General features: G+C 47.6%; 1 pseudogene; it reads right to left on the bottom strand.

Annotated features, from left to right (window-relative positions):
* Positions 1-643: 643 nt before the first annotated feature.
* LOC123412793 lies at positions 644-2353 on the bottom strand (annotated as a pseudogene).
* Positions 2354-12630: the final 10277 nt, after the last annotated feature.

Consider the following 12630-nt stretch of genomic DNA (forward strand, 5'->3'; position numbering starts at 1 on the left):
TCTTCTTCTTCTTGGGGCGGCGCAGCGGCCTTGCGGGGGGCGCGGGCCTTGCCTCTGGCTTCGGCGTCGGCAACGGATGAGGCCATGGAGGCGATGGCGATGGCGGCCTCGAGGTTGTCGTCCATGACGGTGGGAGCGGGCGCGGGAGCGAGCTGGAGGGTTTGGGCGAAATGAAGTGAAAAAGTGGCCGCTTCGCCGACGATTTGCGGGCCCGGGAGGGAATTAAGCCGCGCCGGGCGCGTCCGCACCGACACAAATCAGGCTCAAAATTGGACCGAGAATAGGTCAGCAGGAGGACAGAAAGCGGACGCGCATCCGTTTAGATAGACGCGTTGGGCCAACCTTTTATTCGCATGGACTCAAAGGAACGATGACGGACGAAATGAATCACGTGTTGGATTGGTCTCAGTACCACGATACACAATATTGCCACTCAAACCTAGCTAGTACACCATCCAGTGAATAATAAAATAAAAATGTCACCTATATTTGCCTGCAGTTTACTTAAATATCTTAATGAAGTAAGATAACATTTTTTAATAAAAGTGAGCCCTCCCTCTTCTATTTTTTTATTAAAGAAACAAAAATTGTAGGTAATATATTAACAAGTGTTTTTTACTTAAAATGCACTACGTCCAAACAATTTCCGTAAAAAAATGGAAATATGCATTTCGAAAAGTGGATACATTTATTTGAAGAAAAAATGGATACATTTATTTGAAGAAAAATGGATATATTTTCTCATCGGCTATATGCTGAAAGCAGCGACATGAAGCAAGCCTCGAAGCCATCGATGAGATCCCGGCCAAGCGCCACGGACACCTCCACCGCGCCGTGCGGGCCGCCGACGAGCATCGCCACCTCCGGACTGTACATCGACACTATCTCCGCGCGGCTCGGCTGCCCCCACCCGAAGTCCACCTCGTACGCCATGAACCGGTGCGACGACCCCTGTTGCGAGCGCCTCTCCGGCGGGATCCCCTGGTAGGTTTCCGCCCACCGGTCCGCGTCGCCCAGCGGGTCCTTCTCCTCGACCTGCTCGCGGATCGCCCGCCGCAGCGCCCCCGCCGCGTGCGCGAGCGCGCCGTCGTCGTCGTCGCGGCACAGGAGCTTGCTCGCCGTGCCACGCGCGAAGCAGAGCTTGACGCAGTTACCGAAGAAGCCCGGGTCCATAGGCGGGCGCATGCGGCGGCGGCAGTCCGCGGGGAACAGGAGGTATGCGTCGTCGTCGCTGGGATCGCTGGCGTTGGCTGCGGGGTCCGGATGCTTGGCGCGGGCCATGGACGTCCACAGTAGCGACGCGACGGCGACGTAGGTGCTCGGCGGCGGCTGGTTCTCGCCGTCCGTTCCGGCGGATTGGCGTTGTTGCGCGATGCGCCGCTTGAGAGACTGGATTTGGCCGGCGTCGAGCAGGTAGGTCCTCCGGCTCTGCCGCGCCCAGTCGAGCTCCGGCATCGTGTTCACCGTGGGCAGATCCGGCGCGCAGAGTCGAGCGAACTTCCGCGACGCAGCCTCTGCTTTGGGGTACCGCATGATCACCGCCCGGTCAAACGTCGGGGGAGTCACGAGCCCCGCCGCTGCCAGCGAGCCCCCCCGCCACGCGGCGGCCCACGCGCGCATGAACTGAAACAGCGACTGCCCGTCGGCCACCGCGTGGTGCATCGAGACCCCGACCACCACGGCGCCTGGGGCACCCAGGTCGCCGTCTCCCCCCCACCGGCGCCGGCCGCGTGACCTGGACGGCGAGCAAGGGGGCCGGCAGCCTGCCGACCGCGAGCTGCGGCACGAGCTGCACGAACGCCTCAATGTCGTGCTCGGCGTCCCGCGCGAGCCGGCGCATGTCGGCCGCGTCGCCTGAGTACTCCGCCTGGACGAACCTGATGCCGTGGCAGAGAGCATCAGGGGAACAGTCCACGACGAGGTCTCCATCGGGGCAGGCCGCGAGCCGGCCGGCGAGGGGGGAGAAGACGGAGAGAATGGCCGCGAGGGAGGCCTGCAGCGAGTGGATGATGGCCGGGAACGGCGGGAGGCTCGCGCCGCCGCCGTCGTCGTAGAAGAAGATCCGCTGGATCGGGGGGAGCGCGAGGAACAGGGTGTCGAAGGGGGAGAGCTTGAAGGTGGTGGCGTGGCCAGGCGGCAGCTCCGGCCGGACATGGGTCGTGTCGAGGACTCGCACACGGCTGGTCATGGCGGCACCAAGAACAGGCTGCTACACTACTGCGAGTACGCACCAGTGTAGTAGTGTGCAGTGGATTCGGTGAGAACTGAGAAGTGGGGCCTCGTCGACGCGCGAAAAAATGTTGGCCGCTCGTAGGGACGTGGTGCCCAAGCCACCTGTTCCCAAATCGTTGAATCCAGGCCGTAGGGTGAACATGTTTGACTTGCCACCTTCAGTTAAAATGTAACCTGTCATTTCACTTAGAGCATCTCAAGGAGCTTCCCCATTAAAAAAATATCACCCCAAGCATGTGACACGAAGACAATCGGTCCGAACCCTCATTATCATTGGATTTTCGCACGAATATCAAACGGCGGCTGCTATCAATCAACCGACTGATTTTCTGGATCCCAGCCATTAGATGTGTTCTATAGAGACGTTAGATCGGGTCAACGCGAGCAACGGTCACTCGTCATGGTGAAGCTTCATTGCAGCGCGAGTGTAGCTTCATTGCAGCACGGGCATTGCATCGCAGATCTTGGCGCCGTCGGTGAAGCCATCGGTGAAGCTTCATTGCAGCTTTGGGTGCTACATCATAGCTCTTGGCGCCGCTGGTGAAGCTCCATTGCAGCCGCCGGTTAAGCTTCATAGCAGCTCGGAGCGCTGCATCGCAGCTCGGAGCGCCGTCGGTGAATCTCCATTGCAGCCTCCGGTGAAGCTTCATTGCAACTCTGGGCGCTGCATCGCAGCTCTTGGCGCCGCCGGTGAATCTCCATAGCAACCGTTGGTGAAGCTCCATTGCAGCTCGGGGTGCTGCATCGCAGATCTTGGGGCGCCGGTGGTGCTCCATAGAAACCACAGGTGAAGCTCCACTACAGCACCGCCGGGCGGATGAGCAGCAGTAGGGGGCAAGCCATGGCGGACGGGGCTTAGACGGGAGGACTTTGAGCAGCAGCAAGTGAAGCTTGGACATGCCATGGCGGACTTTAAGGAGCAGCAAGTGAAGGCTTGGGCATGCCATGGCGGACGGGACTTGAACGGGAGGACCTTGAGCAGCAGCAGACGAAGCTTGGAGGCTCGCCATGGTGGATAGGAAAAAGAACGAGGAGGAGAATGAGCGGAGGAGAGGACGACTGAAGAAGATAACGTTGGAGTAGGAAGAGAGCAGTACAAAAACTGTGAACGAAGCAATGACCACATGGCGGGTGGAGCAGGCGGTTTAGCTCAGCCCACGAACTCGTTTGGGTCGTGACTAACCGTCCGGAAGGGCGCCCACTCCCATGTCTCATTTTCTCTCCCCCACTCTCACTAGAGGGGACGGGGCCTTTAGCCCCGGTCCGTAAGGGGCTTTAGTCCCGGTTCACCAACCGGGACTAAAGGGGCGGGACTAAAGGCCTAACCTTTAGTCCCGGCCCTGTTACAAGCCGGGACTAAAGGTGCTCCACGTGGGCGCCTCGTAGAGCCCCAGGGGCAGGCCCTTTAGTCCCGGTTCGTTACACGGACCGGGACTAAAGAGTTTCAGATTTTGCTTATTTTTGGCTTTTTTTGAATGAAATTATTTTTGGATTTTAGGGTTTTAGGGTTTAGGTGTTCGGGAGATTAACGTGATGCCTCGTTTGGTGTTCGAGAATTAGTTTTCATATAATTTAAATAGAAATAATTATGCATATATATATATATAAGATTAACTTATCTTACAAGCGAGCATATATATACAATTATATGGAGATCTGAATTATCGGGACTAGAGCCCGTCTATTCGATTACATGGACGAACATTAGTAATGGCCCCTAGCTACACTCAATCGTCCTTTGTCATCTATAGCTTCCGTCCTCAGAAATCCCGCAAGCTCCTCTGCAACAGCAATCGCGCGTTGCTATGGTAGGACATTCGTCCTCATGGCCGTGTGCTGTATAAGAAGAGGAGATGAATATGAATATCAATCATGATAACAAAGAATGACGGGTAAAAATAGAGGTGTGAATGTTCATTGCTTACGTCGAATCTATGATCCTTGTGCTCAGAGGTAAACGTGCGAATGGTCTCGCAAACATAGTATCCGCATAGATGCGTTCCCCGTGGCTGCTGGTCGCACATTACGAGAATATAATATATATAATCAAAATAATAATCTAGCATCATAAATGTATTGAAAATATAAGTATATCATACTACTACTTACCTGAGCCGCTCTAAAGGTCAGCTTCTCAGGAAAGTTACCGGGAGTCACGCACTTGAACCGCTTCCAAACCCTGCCCGACAAGGATAATAATTTGCTAAGTTTTTCATTAATTGATATATCAGAAAATCATCGAAAGAGACCGATAGAGCGCAAGAATGATTGAAATTTCCCTTGGAGCATGTCCTGCAGGCTTCGGAACTGTTCCAAGGGTCTCGATAATGGGTCGAAGGCATCAACTCTTCCCTTATCAATTTGAATGTCTAACAGAATCCAATGGAAGTGAATGGACACAACAGAGTAAAGACCCTCACCTGAAGTTGTATGGAAACAGTATGTGGTCACAGAAATTTTGATCTATTAGAAACCTTAGAAGGTTTTCCTCCGTCTCCTTGGGTTTATCAGTTAGCGTCGCTATATGTATTTTATCTGGGTCAATAAACCCAATATTTAGGATGTTCTTACTTTTACAATCCAGAATCTTCATTCTGCATAATAGAGTACATGTTATATATAGACAATGAATTGAAATAACTAAACAAGTTATATGTAGACAACGAATTGAAAAACTTACAGACAATAGCAACTCATAAGCGATTTGTCGAGGGCGTCGCCATTGTACATCTGGAAGAGTTCATCAAAGTCGATATGGATTTGTTCGGGGCGGCCGTAGTACTCCCGTGGGACACTCAGCACGATCATCGTTCTTCCATTCTTTGATTAACTTAAGTACCATGTATGCAAGTAACGCATATTTGTTGGGAAATCATCTTTGCTGACCAAAGGCTCTCCCATGACAAACTGTGGCTTAGGGGCTACCACAGCCTTGGGTAACCCGTCGTCTTGGGAAGCCAGAACATCTTCAACCGAGACACCCCATTGAGCCGCCCACTCCTTTGCTATTTCAAAAGCTTGCCCCTGCACTGGAGGGGGAACATTCTCGGTTAACACCTTGAGGGGTGGGATCGACTGTTTGGCCTGTTGTCCAAGCTGAGGAACGTCTTATTTTTTCTTGCTTGTAGTTGAACTTGATTTTCTCCCACTTGCACTTGCACATGATCTCCTCTTTTTCACTTTCTTCTGCATTGTGCGTGTATAGTCATCAGGCTTATGGTGTAAGTCATACTGTGATGGAAGGGTCGTGAAGTATTTTGCCCATGCTATTTGCTTCTCGGTATATACCGGGCGGGGCTCGGGTTCCTTCTTTTTCATCTGCGCATCATGATGTTCCTTTGCTATCCTGGCGTTTTCCTCGGGGGTACGATCATAAGGTCTGATAGGAAGATTAGCATGAGGTACCTTTGGGAGGGCCGACCGTTTGCGCTTTGGGGAGCTCCGTCGCTTAGGAATCGTCGGCGGAGCGTTCTTGGTGGCACGCTTCCGCTTAGTATCCTATGCGGGCGGCGGCGGAGACGGACGACCCAAGTCCGGCGACGGTGATCGAGATGGACTCGTGTTGTGTTGGCCGACGTCATGTGGAGGGCTTGGAGGTAATGGAGGTGTAGGTGACCTGCGACGACTCGGAGGCGGTGTTGTCCTTGGGGCCGAGCCTGGAAGCTTGATGTAGTTCTTGTCCCATAGGATGACTCCACCCAGTACTTCTCCGAGTGTCCTCTCATCTTCGGGTCCAGCTATCTCGAGCTCCATATCATGAAACCCCGCCATGATTTCATCCACCCCGACTTTAGCAAAGCCAGCAGGAATCTCACGGCCATGCCAGCGTGCATCAGGGCCAGAAGGTAAAGCTTGTCCGACGGCCACCTTCATGGATATTTTTCACATATTACAAGTGATTGTCGAACTTCATATGTATACCTCGCCGGACTTTATTATTTCTTCACCGGCTTCTCCACCGGCTTCTCCATCAGTGGAGCTATCACCTTCTCCGTCATTGGACCTATCTCCTGCCCCATCGGCTTCATCTTCGCGTCGCTCGACCTCCATTCCATATCCGGAGGGGTTTAGATATGACGACGGAGATTCAGCTGGTTCAACATCGGGGCCGTCTTTGATTATATCTTCGAGAAGTTCTTCCTCTTCGAGGTTCCTGATATGTGGATCCATAGTTCTGCAAAAAACGGATTCTCTTAACCTTTGTACCAAAAAAGAATTATTCTATGAGGAACTACGTTCCAAAACAACTTTAGTCCCGGGTCGTGGCTCCACCCGGGACTCCTAGATTTCTGCATAGTATTCAAAGTAGGAGTACTTTTCCAATTTAAGCATTCAATAAGCAAAACCAAATCGTAAAATAAAGTAGTATTCAAATTAGCATGCATTCAATTATAAGCAAATACATCATCTCTTTTGTCCGTACATCGTCGAATATTATCACTAATACTCCTCGAATACTATCATACATATAGCATCACTGATACATCTAGAACCGTAGCGCCCGACGGGTATCGGCGCGGGCGGTGGACACCCAAAGAGAAGGAACCATCACAGGATCATAGCTCCAGTGAGATCCCCGAAGAACCTGCCAGGTATGCTCGAACCTTCCCTCCAACGCAACCTTGTAGCGACGGACGTGCTCATCCTCCTCGCTGACACAGTGACGTACCACCTCCGCGGTGTCCGGAAGCCTCGGCACCCTCACTGGCCCACGCGACCGCCACCAAACAAGGATCGGGTCAACGACGGGCTGGCTCCTCACCAACCTACGCCCCCCGGAAGGTAGCACCTCCCAATACCATCCGGGTGGAGCCCAGTCCCGGACAGGGTCCCTCTGATCAAGCAGGTGTCCTCCGCCGAGTCGACGACGAGGATGCGGGATAGGCATCGTAAAATGAACTAAAAAAATAAACTAGTTCTATTAATTTTCTTGCTAAAAATTAACTATTAACACTTAAGCATATACAATAGCAAAATTAAACTATTAACACTTAAGCATATACAATAGCAAAATTAAGCAATAATCTAAGAAACACTATTAACACTTAAGCATATACACTATACAATAGCAAAATGAAATGACAAAAAAATATATTTCTTCTTCTTGTAACCCTAAACTAATTTTTCCTCTTCTTCTATTTCTCCTCTTCTTCTACTTCTACTTCTACTTCTACTACTCCTCTTCTTGTAGTACTTCTCCTCTTCTCTTCTTCTACTTCTCCTCTCCTCCTCTTTTAATTTTTTCTCTTCTTCAGTTCTCCTCTTCTTCTATTTTTCCTCTTCTTCTCCTCTCCTCCTCTTCTTATTCTCCTGTTTCTTCTTTTCTTCTCCTCCTCTTCTTATTTTCATTTTTCCTAATCTTATTTTCTTATTTTTGTTCATATTTCTTCTTCTTGTAACCCTAACCTAATTCTAAATATTACTAACCCTAATAATCTAGCACAAACCTAAATATTCTAAATCTTTTTCTTTTCTTCTCCTTTTTCTTCTTTTCTTCTACTGGCCGGAGTGTTGGGGAGGAGGGGACGGGGGGCTTACCGGCCGGAGGTGTCGACGGCGCGTGGCAAGGAGGACGGCGCGGCGCGCGGCGAGGAGGACGGCGGCGCGCGGCGAGGAGGGCGGCGCACGACGAGGAGGACGGCGGCGGCGAGGACGACGACGGCGACGGCGAGGACGACGACAGGCGGTGGCGAGCAGGACGGCGGGCAGCCTGACGGCGTCGTCGAGTTCGTCGTTGTGTCGCGCCGGGCAGGAGAACGAGAGGAAGAAGAAGAGAAATGGACGATTTGGGTTGGAATTTTTCGAAGTCCCGCTTATATAGGTGGATCTTTAGTCCCGATGCGTGGCTCGAACCGGGACTAAAGACCCCCTTTAGTCCCGGGTGGAGCCACGACCCGGGACTAAAGGCCCTTTTTCGGCAGACCACAAGGCGGGAAGCAGGGGCCTTTAGTCCCGGTGCGGCGCTCCATCCGGGACTAAAGGGTGTCTTTAGTCCCGGGGCGTGGCTCCACCCGGGACTACAGCCCCTCCTCGGCTGCATGATAAATTTAGTACCACCTCGCCCAGCGAGGGGGACTAACAGTTGTTTATAAGCCCCGTCGCAGCTTCTCCATCGAGCTCCTCTCTAAAGCAGGCTTACGGGCCTAAACTCACTGAAAATTGAAACTATATTCGAAATTATGGAGAAAATTCAACCTGAATTCAAAGTGAGTTCACTTTGAATTTAGATTGAATTTTCTCTATATATTCTCATATAGTTTCAATTTTTTATATTTTTATAATTAATAATTTTGACTATCCAAACCATTATCTATTTTGTTATTTTCAATAAAAAACTATGTTTATTAAAAATTCTTTTTGCATATTTGAGAATTTGAAAAAACTATGATAATGAAAAGTGTTTGAAATTGAATAAATAATGCAAAACTATTTTCTATTTTCATAATTAATAATTTTTACTATCCAAACTATTATCTATTTTGTTATTTTCAATTAAAAACTATGTTTATTAAAAATTCTTTTTGCATATTTGAGAATTTGACAAAACTATGATAATGAAAAGTGTTTGAAATTGAACAAATAATGCAAAACTATTTTCTATTTTCATAATGAATAATTTTGACTATCCAAACTATTATCTATTTTGTTATTTTCAATTAAAAACTATGTTTATTAAAAATTATTTTTGCATATTTGAGAATTTGACAAAACTATGATAATGAAAAGTGTTTGAAATTGAATAAATAATGCAAAACTATTTTCTATTTTCATAATTAACAATTTTGACTATCCAAACTATTATCTGTTTTGTTATTTTCAATTAAAAACTATGTTTATTAAAAATTCTTTTTGCATATTTGAGAATTTGACAAAACTATGATAATGAAAAGTGTTTGAAATTGAATAAATAATGCAAAACTATTTTCTATTTTCAAAGGTAATAATTTTGACTACCCAAACTATTATCTATTTTGTTATTTTCAATTAAAAACTATGTTTATTAAAAATTCTTTTTGCATATTTGAGAATTTGGCATGCTATCATCATTTCACCCACATAGCATGTGTTAAAAAGTTGAGAGGGCTATGACAAAAAATGGATGCACTTCGTGCACAAAACGAACAATCTCTCTCGAAGTATCAGCGTTTCACAAGGAGAAGAAGGAGAAACGACCCCCCATAGCAACAGTCGACATTCTTCTTCTCTCATGTATGGTGGACACTCCCTCACCTGATTTTTTGACCGTCGATGATGGTCGCTATTCCTTCTTTCCCTAATGCATAAAAAATATCTAGCACAAGGAGAAGAAGGAAAAGCGACCCCCACAACAAAAGTGGTTCCGCGGCATGCCACGTGGTTCCGCTGCACGCCACGTGGGACTAATGGTCTTTCATTTTTAAATGACTGTTTTAATCAAAAACAGATCTGTTACAAAAGGGATTTCATTTTTTGAACATATTTGAACTGAAGACTTTTTGTATATATATGTGGTCGAAATGCATGATACCATGAAGTTAGAAAGGGCTAAACCATTCAAAAGTAGCAAATGAAGTTAGAAAGGGCTAAACCATTCAAATTTGGAAACTATAATGGCACAAACAGAAACTAGACATATATAAATTGGTCCAAGGAGTACATGATACTAGTCCAAATAGTACATAATAATAGCTACCATAGATATATATACAAGTGTTCGACGTTGAGAACACTACTCGTCTGAATCGTCTGAATCAGAATGTCCACCTTCCTCGAGGTGACGCTGGCCATAGTTGACGACTCGAATCTTGCGGTACAACTCGTATGAAACGTATGCCTCTTTTGCTGCATACTCAATGTTGATACGATCAAGTGGGGCCTTCTCCCAAAGTTTGTGCTGAGACTTTGGGAAACTGGTCTTCATATCACCATATTCCTCGTCGATCAAGGCAACTGCCATATGAGCCATGGAAGTCCTGACATGTCGAAGCCTGAATACCGTTTGGAGATCAATGAGGCAACCAGTTGGTATCTCAATACCGAAGCTGTACCTCATCTTCAGCTTGTCGTTCGTTATGTCAACGGTAGCAAAAGTGATGCCGCTGCGAAGGAAGTCCATGAGTTCTGGACAATGCTTGTCACTACTGCAACAGAAACAAATTAAAATGGAACAAATGTTACATACTGCTGCAATAAGGAAACATGTTTCACTACAACTAAAGAGAAAATTATCTTTAGGATTCAAATAGAACATATGCAATGGAACCTAGAGAGATCACTATAGCTATCCAATGGAACCTAGAGAGATCACTAGCTATATGCAATTTTCATGACTATGACATATCATATTGCTCTCCAATGGAACCTAGAGAGATCACTAGCTATATGCAATTTTCTTAACCTTGGATCAAAGAACACCGCATAAAATTGTATCACTACAACTATGATTTCAATGGAACATATTGAACCAATCAGATTTTTCAGATTGTGGAACACTATTCCAATCAGATTGTGTTCCCTTCAACTAATCAAAATTGTTTCACTACAACTATTTGAAGCGAACCAACTATGATTCCAATGGAACATATTAAACACTAGTTGATTCTAATACGATTTTTCAGATTATGGAACACTATTCTAATCAGATTGTGTTCCCCTTCAACTAATCAAAATTGTTTCACTACAACTATTTGAAGCGAACCAACTATGATTCCAATGGAACATATTAAACACTAGTTGATTCTAATACGATTTTTCAGATTATGGAACACTATTCCAATTAGATTGTGTTCCCCTTCAACTAATCAAAATTGTTTCACTACAACTATTTGAAGGGAACCAACTATGATTGAAACAAATAAACTTACAATGTCATTATCTTGGATCAAAGAAAGCCTCAAAACTTACCTCACCCAATGGAAGATCAAGACATGGTGCGCGAAGCATAGTTGGATGACGGCAACACCACGTTGATCGGCCGTGTACTCCAGATCAAGCCCCAAGAACTTCTCATGATCCATTGCGGCGTCAAGCCATCGTTCCTTCAACTGTTCAAGATAAAACGGCATCCCCTGCTCTCGTTCGTGTACAGGACATCGAGCATGGTCGTGCCATGTGCGAGCACCTACTCAAAGCGAGTTGGCATGGTGGAAGAAGAGAAGGGAAGAAGAGAGGAGAAGAACAGGGAGCGAGAGCGAGAGAGAAGAAGAAACAGAGAAATGGCGACTCTGCTTCGGTTCGTGCTTTTCATCGCCCGAAATGACGCGGGATGCAAACCGTTTGGGCCTTTAGTCCCGGGTTGAGCCACCAACTGGGACTAAAGAGGTATACCAACAGTTGCCACCACTACGGCAGGCCACGTGTTAGGCCTTTAGTCCCGGGTTGAGCCACCAACCGGGACTAAAGGGGGATACGAACGGTTGCCACCACCACTGCCCACCGCGTAGCCCTTTAGTCCCGGTTTGGGACACGAACTGGGACTAAAGGCTCCTTACGGGTCGGGACTAAAGCCTCGAGGGAGGCATTGAGAATTGGGGCGACGTGGCCGGGCCTTTAGTCCCGGCCCAGAGGCAGGCCGAGACTAAAGGGTCCCAACCAAAGGCCCGTTTTCCACTAGTGTCTTCCACACGTCGCTTCCCCTATCCTCATTAGCCGACCGCCTCTAATCCATCTTGGTGTGTCGTCAGTGGAGCACGCCGCCATTGGGGAGACGAGGTGACGAGAAGCAGCAAGACGATGAGCCTACGCTAATAGAAAACAGGTTTATAGTTCAAAACATTAGTCCCGGTTGGTTTTTTGAACTGGGACTAATGCTACCACTAGTCCCGGTTCATGAGGGTATGCTTTAGTACCGGTTTATTAGCAACCTCTAGTCTCGATTTGTGTTACCAACCGGGAGTCAAGGGATGGTTACACGGTTGCATCACGCTGGGGCCCATGCGAGGGATATTAGTCCCGGTTAGTAATACAAACCGGGACTAGAGATAGATCTTTGGTCCCGGTATTTATCACCAACCGGGACTAAAAGTATCACTATAAATAATGCTTCGTCCAGCCCGAGCCAAAGCTCTCTGTTTTCTTCTTTCTCTCCTCTATTCTCTTCCCTTGCTCGAGTTCATCCTTCATTTTTTTCCCAGATTTGTCAAGATTTGAGGCACCCCATCCATCCAAGTGATCGCAGAGATTAGCAACTTTGTTCTTTCATCTCTCATTGCTATATCAATTCGTTCAATGCTCCATAATTATAGTGATTTGTGGGTTTTAGTTTGGGAGTAATTATGTGGGAGTTTATTTGATTTATATGCAATTTGACCTCAAATTAACTTCTTAGTTTGCATATGAGTAGGTGTGGTTTACTTAGTGCCTTCCCATCCCCGTCCTATCCACTGTCGATCGCCCGCACCGTCTCGTCATGGGCACCAC

This window comes from Hordeum vulgare, chromosome 7H (genome assembly GCF_904849725.1).
Source record: "Hordeum vulgare subsp. vulgare chromosome 7H, MorexV3_pseudomolecules_assembly, whole genome shotgun sequence".
Taxonomy (NCBI): Eukaryota; Viridiplantae; Streptophyta; class Magnoliopsida; order Poales; family Poaceae; genus Hordeum; species Hordeum vulgare.